The sequence below is a fragment of the Octopus sinensis genome, linkage group LG8 (assembly GCF_006345805.1).
Source record: "Octopus sinensis linkage group LG8, ASM634580v1, whole genome shotgun sequence".
Taxonomy (NCBI): Eukaryota; Metazoa; Mollusca; class Cephalopoda; order Octopoda; family Octopodidae; genus Octopus; species Octopus sinensis.
Window position 1 is genome coordinate 11,317,128 of NC_043004.1, and position 10,000 is coordinate 11,327,127.

General features: G+C 37.5%; 1 long non-coding RNA gene across 1 annotated transcript in view; it reads right to left on the reverse strand.

Annotated features, from left to right (window-relative positions):
* The window catches only part of LOC118764407, a 10,363-nt gene that overhangs the window by 4 nt on the left and 359 nt on the right, over positions 1-10,000 (reverse strand). Inside the window, exons 2-4 of the long non-coding RNA XR_005000221.1 lie at positions 6,777-6,779; positions 5,936-5,941; positions 1-85 (exon numbers count right to left, since the gene is read on the reverse strand). The exon at positions 1-85 is cut by the window's left edge and continues 4 nt beyond it. This is a non-coding gene — a long non-coding RNA (uncharacterized LOC118764407). The remainder of the gene's footprint in view (positions 86-5,935; positions 5,942-6,776; positions 6,780-10,000) is intronic.

Sequence of the window (10,000 nt, forward strand, 5' to 3'; positions counted from 1 at the left end):
CAGGGACGTGATCGACGCGGGCTGATGACTCGCGCCTACCGGGAATTCCTCGTTCACGGGGTTGGTTCCAGGCCCCGATCCCTATCTCAACCTCATTATCACCACTAAGTGTCGTACAGTGTAATAGTATAGAAAGACGTCTGGCACAGTAACTAGAATAGGAGTTGGTAACTCCTAAAGCAGCGTCAGTAGATTTTCTGTCAGGTCCTAGCCTCAAAGCTAGTAAACAAACTAAGGGTTCCCCAAAAGAGGTCGTCTTAGATTATGATGCATTCCCGAAGAAAGGTCATCAAATTGTGATGGTTATTTGACAATTGATAAGTACATTAACTCCGTGGGGGGGTCATTGGGGTGCAGAGTATCTAGGCCGAGAAAGCCTGGCGGAGCCTATCCCTCTCCAGGCTGAACTTATTTCTACAGCCGAGTGAACTGAAGCAAAGTGCAGTAAAGTGCTTTGCTCAGAAAACAACCGATCGCTCGGTCCAGGCATCGAAACAAAATTCTTATGGTCATGATTGCAACACCCCAAGCTCTAAGCGATGCGCTTCCACAAGTGGTACAGATTTCGACAGATGAGGGGACAGGAGTAAAGAAAAGGGAAGTACATTGCTCAAGAACAGAACGCATCGCCCGGTACAGGAATCGAAACTACAAACTTACGATCGTGAATCCAACTCCCTAACCACTAACCCATGCACTTCTATCTGTGGATTTGTTGTAATTTGTTGATGCTAATGATAAGCTCTGATATTTATTATTGAAGACGCGTGCAGGGCTTCTCATCGTTTCTGTAGCTGTTTCTCATCAAGTCTGTTCTGATCACGAATTCAAGCCGTCCTAAGATTTTTCATCAATAATGTACCGACTACGGTAGTAATCAATGTTATCTTTTTTCCAGAAATCATATTACAGTTTCAGGAAGATTCATTTCCTAATTTTAGCATGCTGTAAGACTGACGTTGCATCGAGGAGAAAGCAGGTAGCATGACTCGGAAGTCATCGAACGTTTGAAGGTTATGCTTATGTGAAGGACTTCGTTTCTTTCGCTTCCCTTTGGAGCCAGGAGCACTTTAATTCTGCGACACGGAAGCACACACAAATACATTCGCGCGCACGCACGGACACACACCGATATGAATATGTGTAGATATATATGTATATGTGTGCGCATGTATATATATGTGTGTGTGCGTGTGTCTGCATGTATATATATATATATTATATATATATATATATATATATATAATATATTATATATATATATATATATCTATACACACATATATATATACATATATACGGGTGAATTCACAACGAAGACAGGTGGTGTAGACAACAAACAGATGTATTAGTATAACGTTCGGGAATTGAAATAGTCTTTAACGTTTCGAGCCTACGCTCTTCCACAGAAAGGAACACAGAAAGAAACAAGGAGAGAAAATAAAGAATGTGTAGTGGCTAGCGACATACATACATGCATACATACATACATACATACATACATAATACATACATACATACATACATACATACATACATAAATACATACATGCATACATACATATATGTAAGAGTAAACAAGAGAGACAGAGACAGGCAGAAACAAGGAAAATGCCACTTGTATTTGAACACTATACAAATATTCTTTAAAAAGAACTTTCCTTTTAATTTTTCTAAATTTAATTATTTAATTGTTACAGTTGAAAAAGTCTTAATGACTGAAACCGGTAATGAAATGTTTTTTATAAAATTATTGTAGCATTTTCTATCTTGACTGTTTTTCCATATATATCAACTTGTGTGTTTCCTTTCCTAATTATACATACATACATATATATATACAATACAATTGCAGCGTGGAAGGTGTTTATAAGCCATTTAAGAAACACACAAAAGCCGTTCGATTCACTTCAACATTTAAGTTTAATTTGTCAAAATAAGTAAGTTCTTCACTTTTGCGAGGGCCTCTTTATTTTAAGAGATGCAGCACGGATTTTTGTCAGTGAACAGGTCGCGGATTTTAGCGACGAAAATATTTTGACAAATTAAACTTAAATGTTGAAGTGAATCGAACGGCTTTTGTGTGTTTCTTAAATGGTTTATAAACACCTTCCACGCTGCAATTGTTTTCGTTTCAGCACACGATCTCAGATCAAATTACTTGCTATGCGAGTACATCTCCGTAACATATATATATATATATACAGTTGCGGCCAAAATGTTCAGAACGACATTGTTTTCGTCAGAAAAGTAGATATAAGTTTTTATCAAAGTTGTTTTAGTTTCAATAATTTTCACAGACAATAAACACAATATTAATTGTTATTGTCTGAGATTTTGGTGTAATTTGAGAGGATAATACAAAAGTTATGGATGATTTAGGGATTTACCGCCAAACCCATGGGGGCCAAAATGATCAGAACGGTTGCTTTTACTCCGTGTTTTAGTATATTTAACCGGTGAACTGTAATGTTTTGAATTTGTGTACCTGACGGTTTTTTTACTAAACATTAGTAAGAATATCTGCAGTGTACTTTGTTAATATGATGCCACTTACTCCGTTACCAATTCGTCAGCAGATTATTAAGCTTCGAAAGAAGGATAATTTAAGTATTGGGTCTATTGCAAAGATTGTTAACAACTCAAAAAGTGTTGTTCACGGTATTCCTAAGGTCTTCGATGATTGTGGTTCATGTGAAGCAAGAAAGTCTACAGATAGGCCAAGAAAAACGACCAAGAGAGAAGATCGTGCTATGGTAAAGTTGGTTAAAAAGGACAGATTTAAAAGTGCTGCTGCTGTTTCTGGGGGAAATGAGCATTGTACTGAAGAAAACTTTATCTCGAAAAACTGTGTCTCGTCGTTTATTTGAACATGACCTACAAGCAAGAGCACCTGCAGTGAAGCCACTGATCAGCTCCAAGAATAAAAAGTGTCGTCTTACCTTTGCAACCGAACATGTGTTGTGGTCTCAAGAAAAATGGCAAACGGTGCATTTCCGTGATGAATCTAAATTAATGTTATTTGGCTTAGATGGGAAAAGGTACGTTCGTCGAAAAGTAGGTGAAAAATTGTCGCCTAAATGCCTTAAGACTAGTGTTAAATTCGGTGGAGGAAGGAAGTGTCATGGTCTAGGGGGATGATATCTGGAGATGGTGTGGGCCCTTTGGTGCGATTACATGGAAAAGTAAATGCAGGAGTTTATAAACAACTTGTAAAAGATCATGTTCTGCCTGTGCTGAGAAATTCAACTAAGCGACCACCCATATTCATGCAGGACAATGCTCCATGTCACAAGGCTAAGGTGGTCATGAACATTTTTAAGGCTGAAAAGATTATTGTTATGGATTGCCCTGCTCAAAGCCCAGATCTCAATCCTATTGAAAATGTGTGGAATATTCTAGGAGAACGTTCGAAAGCCAGAAATCCTAAAACAACCGAGCAATTATGGAATGCCCTTCGGGAAGAATGGAATATCACCCAGCAAGAAATTGAAAATTTAATTTCCTCATGCAGTCGAAGATGTCAAAGTGTGATTGAAGCTACAGGGCTTCACACTAAATATCAAATAATTCCAGTATTCTCTGTCATTTTTGATTATTTTGTTATTTTTTTCAACTGTTCTGATCATTTTGGCCGCCATGGGTTTTGCAGTAAATCACTAAATCATCCATAACTTTTGTATTATCCTCTCAAATTACACCAAAATCTCAGACAATAATAATTAATATCGTATTTATTGTCTGTGAAAATTATAAAATATAAAACAACTTTGATAAAAACGTATACTTACTTTTCTGACGAAAACAATGTCGTTCTTAACATTTTGGGCGCAACTGTATATGAGAGCGGTGACCGTTAACCAAGGTTATTTCGAAGACACTTCAACAATGAGACTGAGAGATTTGAAAGCAATAAAACAACGCAGTTTAGTGTTTTATTTATTTTCCAATTCAGAGATTACTTTAAAAAAATTGCAGTTTATCAGAGGAAGAAAATAGGTGTGAATGTAAAGGCAACACAAAAATATCAATTGCTTTCTGTGGGGAAACATTACCAAGATGAAAGTGCTGGAATTAATATAATATACAGAGATTTTCAGCTAATCGGCAATTTCATTTTCCTTCCTCGACAATGTATAACGGTGAGACTGAATCATATAAATACCTCCTATAGTTAAAACGTTCAACCTTTCATATCTTCAGTTTCATTGATACATGTTTGAAAATAAACTATAACCACTGTAATATTCTCCATATTTAGCCGCTTGCTTTTGAAGTAATATATATATATATATATATATTCAGTTTAGAGACTATTGTGAACACCTATGAGGAAAATGCTTCGTAAACATACACGCATGGTTTCTCTACCGTGGACATTGTGCTAGTAGCACCATCGAAGAACATGGTAGATTGTTTATGATTCAGCACGTCACCAAATAATTCTAGATAACAACCGCAGTAACGGCAGAGGGGCGGTAGATATCAACATAATATTGTAATTCAAATATATTTTTTTTCAGCATTAATTCAAATATATTTCTTTTCGGCATTCTACCTTAGCAAGAAGCAATTCTTAATTTTCGTAATTCTTGATCATACTTTTCTATTTTGTGCGTTATTCAAAAGTAATGCTTGGAAAGGAAAAAAAAACAAACAGAACTGGCTCTGGTAATTGAAAGAATGTATATACATACATACAATCATACATGCATAAATACTCACATACATACGTATATTATGTTATATATATATATATATATATTATATATATATATATATACGTGCACACAAACATACACACAAACTCAAAGGAAGAGATAAGATAGATAGATAGATAGATAGATAGAAGATAGATAGATAGATAGATAGATAGATAGATAGATAGAGACAGAGAGAGAACGAGTGAGAGAAGGATTTATATATATATTATATGTATCCGTGTGTGTGTGAACGTATGTGCGTTTGCGTCTGCATTTATATACATAGAAACACAGGATGCAGAAAATACCCTTCCTTCCGTCTATTACATGTAAATAAAGAGTGTTTATTGTACAATTATATAACAATTTCATTATATAACTTCAAAAATGGCGGAAATCAGGAAATTGACCAAAACGAAAGGCCACCGTCTGAAGGAAAAAAAATCATAGATTCTATGGAGATAACAGTTTGTGATGGTGCATAGACTTTCCAATAAATGCTCATCTAAATTCAACGGTTTTGCGTATGAAAGCCAACAATGGCACAAAAGCTCCGGAATCAAGCCAAAATGTAAGCCTCACATTAGCTACACTGTAAGTCTTTCTACTCTAAATTACAACAGAAGTAAAATAACAAAGCAACAGTTAAATAGCATTTTCAGATTGTGCAGTCGATGTCATCCAAAAGAATATAGTCTATGCGATCTATCGTTGCCAATACCTGGGAAAAATGGTAACTATTCGTAGCTATGACAAACTAGTTAGTTATATGAGTTGGGCATAATGCCTAATCGAGATAAGTAACTACTTAACTACTTACTGAAATCGATACAGCTGATTATTTAGTCAAATCAAACCAAAACGTTAAGCAAAGTAAATGGCACGTATATACATTAAAATGTGCGTTTGACTTTGAAAGAACTATACGATTCTGGGAAATCTTGTGCAGAGATTTACGTACTGACATCTAAAATCACGGATGTCAAATGTCGATAAAGTAACAAAGGAAGAGTCGGTACTTTGTATTTTCTCACTGACGCATCGATGTTTCCGTGGTCAAGACATTTAATCTGAATTCTTATTCTATCTTGCACTAAGTAGAAAGTCGTGTTATAAGTACTTACTCAGAAGTGCTTTAGCAGGTTTCTAACTTTCGTTTTCTTAATGTGTTATGTTCGTATGAGTTGTACAGAATGGACTTTCGCCCCTCCTGATTCCCTGCACAACCAAACCACTGGCTCATTCTTGATTCCTATAGCGAGTTGGTAAAATCTCCGATTACCTTACTCGCACGTTTTTATATTTTTGTTTCCCTGATTTTCCCTGCTTCTCATCTACGGTTTTCCTGTTATCACCGGGTACCCAAGACTTTGCCTTCTCCTTTGATGTCCTGTGATCTTAGCCTTTTGCTCCTTAGTGTGTTAAGGTGTTTCCTTGTGATTTCTGATTGTTTAAATGCTTCCAACTCAGGCTATCGATGACCTAACCAGACACGCAGTATCTAGATCTCATATGCTGCAATGATTAAGCTGAGTAATTCATACCCATAAAATCTCTACTTCGATCATTTGCGTGATATCTTGGAGTTATACAATTTTCTACATGTATGGGTAGAACTAATATATGATAGTGAAACTGTGAAACCATAAGAAGGCCGTCAGTTATACTTATAATTCAAAATTGCGGCGCTCCCCACAACAGAAAATGCGTTCAAGCGGACTCTACTGCGAATTTTTTACCCCACGAGTTTGCTCGAAGGGACAGCCATGTTAAAGTGGCTACGAATATTATATATATACGCGTGTGCGTGTCGTTTACTTGTTTCAATCATTTGACTGCGGCCATGCTGGAGCACCGCCTTTAGTCGAGCAAATCGACCCCAGGACTTATTCTTTGTAAGCCTAGTACATATTCTATCGGTTTCATTTGCCGAACCAGTAAGTGACGGGGACGTAAACCCACCACCATCGGTTGTCAAGTGATGTTGGGGAGCCAAACAGAGACACACACACGTATACACACACGTACATATATATATATATATATATATATATATATATATATATATACGACAGGCTTCTTTCAGCTTCCGTCTACCAAATTCACTCACAAGGCTTTGGTCGGGCTGAGTCTATATTAGAAGACACTTGTCCAGGGTGTCATGCAGTGAGACTGAACCCAGTACCATGTGGTTGGGGAGCAAGCTTCTTAGCACACAGGCACGCTATATGTATTTATATATATATATATATACATATGCATGTATGTGTCTATGTATTTGTATGCATATATGTATGCATGTATGTGTGTATGCACGTGCGTGTCACCTATGTGTGTGTGTGTAGCTGCTTCCCCATCACTGCTTGTCGACTGTTGTTGGTTTATTTACATCTCAGTAAAGTAGCGATTCGGTAGAAGAAAATCGCTCGAATAAGCACCAAAGTTAACGATAGGTACTGGAATGGATTCGCTCGACTGTAGCTTTCAATGCGATGCCCCAGAATGGCCGTAGTTCAGTCACTAATACAAGTAAAATATAATGATCAATTATTATAAATTGGCATGATTAATTTATATGTCTAATGTCACAACATACAAATGGGATCATCCTAAAATATCTAATATTGAAGTAACGTAGGTATGTTTGACCGGTAACAAGTACCTTAATCCGTTGGGGTCTTTGAGAGTTTCTACGTGAATTCGTCTACAATTTATCTGTATGTGGTTGTTTGTGTGCGTGTGTGTGTGGTTCCATGTGTGAGTTTCTGTGTGTGTGTGTAATTGTGTGGCTGTATGTATGTGCGTGTGTGTGGTTGTATGTCTGTGTTTGTGTGGTTGTATGTGGGTGTGTATATATGGTTGTATTTTTGTGATCCTATGTGTAGAGTGTGTGGTTGTATGCGTGTGGGTGTGGTTGTATGTGTGTGTGTGTGGTTGTATATATGTGTGGAGGTTGCGTGCTCGCGTGTGCGTGTGTAGTTACGTGTGTGTGCGTGTGGTTGTATATGAAATATATGGGTACATAAATTGCTGTAGTCTAATTGTTGTTGACAAATTCGCCATGCATCGTGTCTAGGCCGGAAGAAGCCTGGCAGAGCCCATCCCTCTCCATTCTAAATTCATTTCTACAGTTTAGTGGACTGGAGCAACGTGAAATGAAGTGTTTTGCTCAAGAGCACAACGCATCCCCCGTACCTGGGACCGAAACCACATTCTTACGATCGTGAGTCCTACACCGTAACCAGTAAGCTACGTGACTCCACAGATATGTTTACACTAAAGTATTGGTTCCCAAACTGTGAGTCGCCCCCCACAGATGGGTGGCGAACGGAATCTTAGTGGGTCGCAAAAAGTTAAAAAATTACGCATTAGCTTTGATTAACTGCTGTCTATCGAGATAGTTCAAGACTATAAGTGGCTCGTCATAAACTGGTGTGATAAATAGTGGGTCGCGACTCTAAAAAGTTTGGAAACCACTGCACTAAAGCAATACGTACAATATAGAAGACGAGCAAATGAAAGAGCCCAGATATAGTCGCCTGACTTTGTAGAAATAACAACCAACTCTTCATCATAAGCTAGAATTACATTCATGGAAGTATAGTGCGCATTGGATAATATGGCCCTTCGTACACAGCTACCGAAAAAATGACTGGAAGGCCACAACTCGACAGTCTGTATGAACTTCGGTTGATCTTTGGGTTAAAACAAGCAATAACAATAGAGAGAGCATTTAGGGCCTCACTCCTAAAAATATAAACCAAATATCTTTCAAATCACATCATAACGCCACGGAAATGTTTTGAAAGACGTTGTGCATAATGAGTGATTTGAAAGACATTGTGCACGTGTTCCTATGTCCGTAGCACATATAAATAAAGGGGGCGGTCACGGCTGGAAGGTTTTCAATCACTGGTACGTTTGAACACAACTAAAATAGTAGTGGAGGCTGATGCGATTTGGTTGTGCAGGTGTAGTAGTAGTAGTAGTAGTAGTAGATGCGGAAGGGGAGAAGAAGAAGAAGAAAAAGAAGAAGAAGAAGATGAAGAAGAAGAAGAGGAATCCGATACAGCTAGAATTCCAAAGCAAAGTGTTAAATAGCGTTAAATAAGCCCAGCAGGAGACATTCAGGTCAAATAACAGTAATATAATTCAATCTTGGCTGTCAATCGAACAACGAGAAATGACTCGTGTCACACTGTTGAATTTTATGAATGCTGTCGATGAAATTGACCTAACGTGGAAGAAGACGATCGGGGAATCATAATAGGCACATCCCAGGGGGAGAGAGGGAAAGCGAGAGAGAGAGAGAGAGGGAGTGAGATAGCATTTAGGAGGCTTAATCTCCATCAATAGGCTATTCCCTTCATGATCGAACACTGCGATCAAAACGCGAATTGTTCTCATACTGGTGAAACAAATGCAAGTAGCCGGTAAGGTTGAGCCATGACAAACAGTGTAAATTAAGGTGCCTCGCGTTACTCGTTCAAGGACACAACGTTCCCTAGCTGAAATTAATTACGTGGAAGTCAATGATGTTTTAGTATCTATACAGGCGGTGCCCCAGCATGGACACAGACTGGAAATTAAAACAAAGAATATACAGGCGTGGCTGTGTGGTAAGAAGTTAGCCTCTCAACTATATGGTTCTGGGTTCATTCCCACAGCGTGGCATCTTGGGCAAGTGATTTCTACCGTGCAAAGGCCTTCTGAGTGGATCAGGTAGATAGAAACTGAAGGAATACCGTCGTATATAGTTAAAAATTACAGTATAATTAAAACCCGAAGATAGGTGTATAAACATGCAGGTGTATTAGTATGACGGTTGGGAAGGTGAGAAAGTCTTAAGTTTCGAGCCTACGCTCTTCAAAACAAAGGAACACACACATGCATATATACTTATCTATCTATCTATCTATTTATCTGTCTGTCTGTCTCTCTGTATATATATATATATATATTAATTTCAACAATTGAGGGTAAAATTAATTAATTATTAATCAATTTCACCAAGTATTCAGTATGCAAAGGGACCATTTAAGGCGAATTCAAATTATTACATTATATAAAGGGCTTAGTAAAATAAATTAACTTGCCGCATACTGAACTCATTAGAAATAGTAGCTAAAAAACTTTTTTAAAACTATTTCTAATACTTAAAGAAAAACTCTCTCATATAGTGTTGCTCAATTCAACTCACGAAAGTATGGGGGTAAAGACTTAAAAAATCAAATGCAAAATTTGATTTTTTAATGTCTTTACCCCCCATACTTTCGTGAGTTGAATTGAGCAAACAC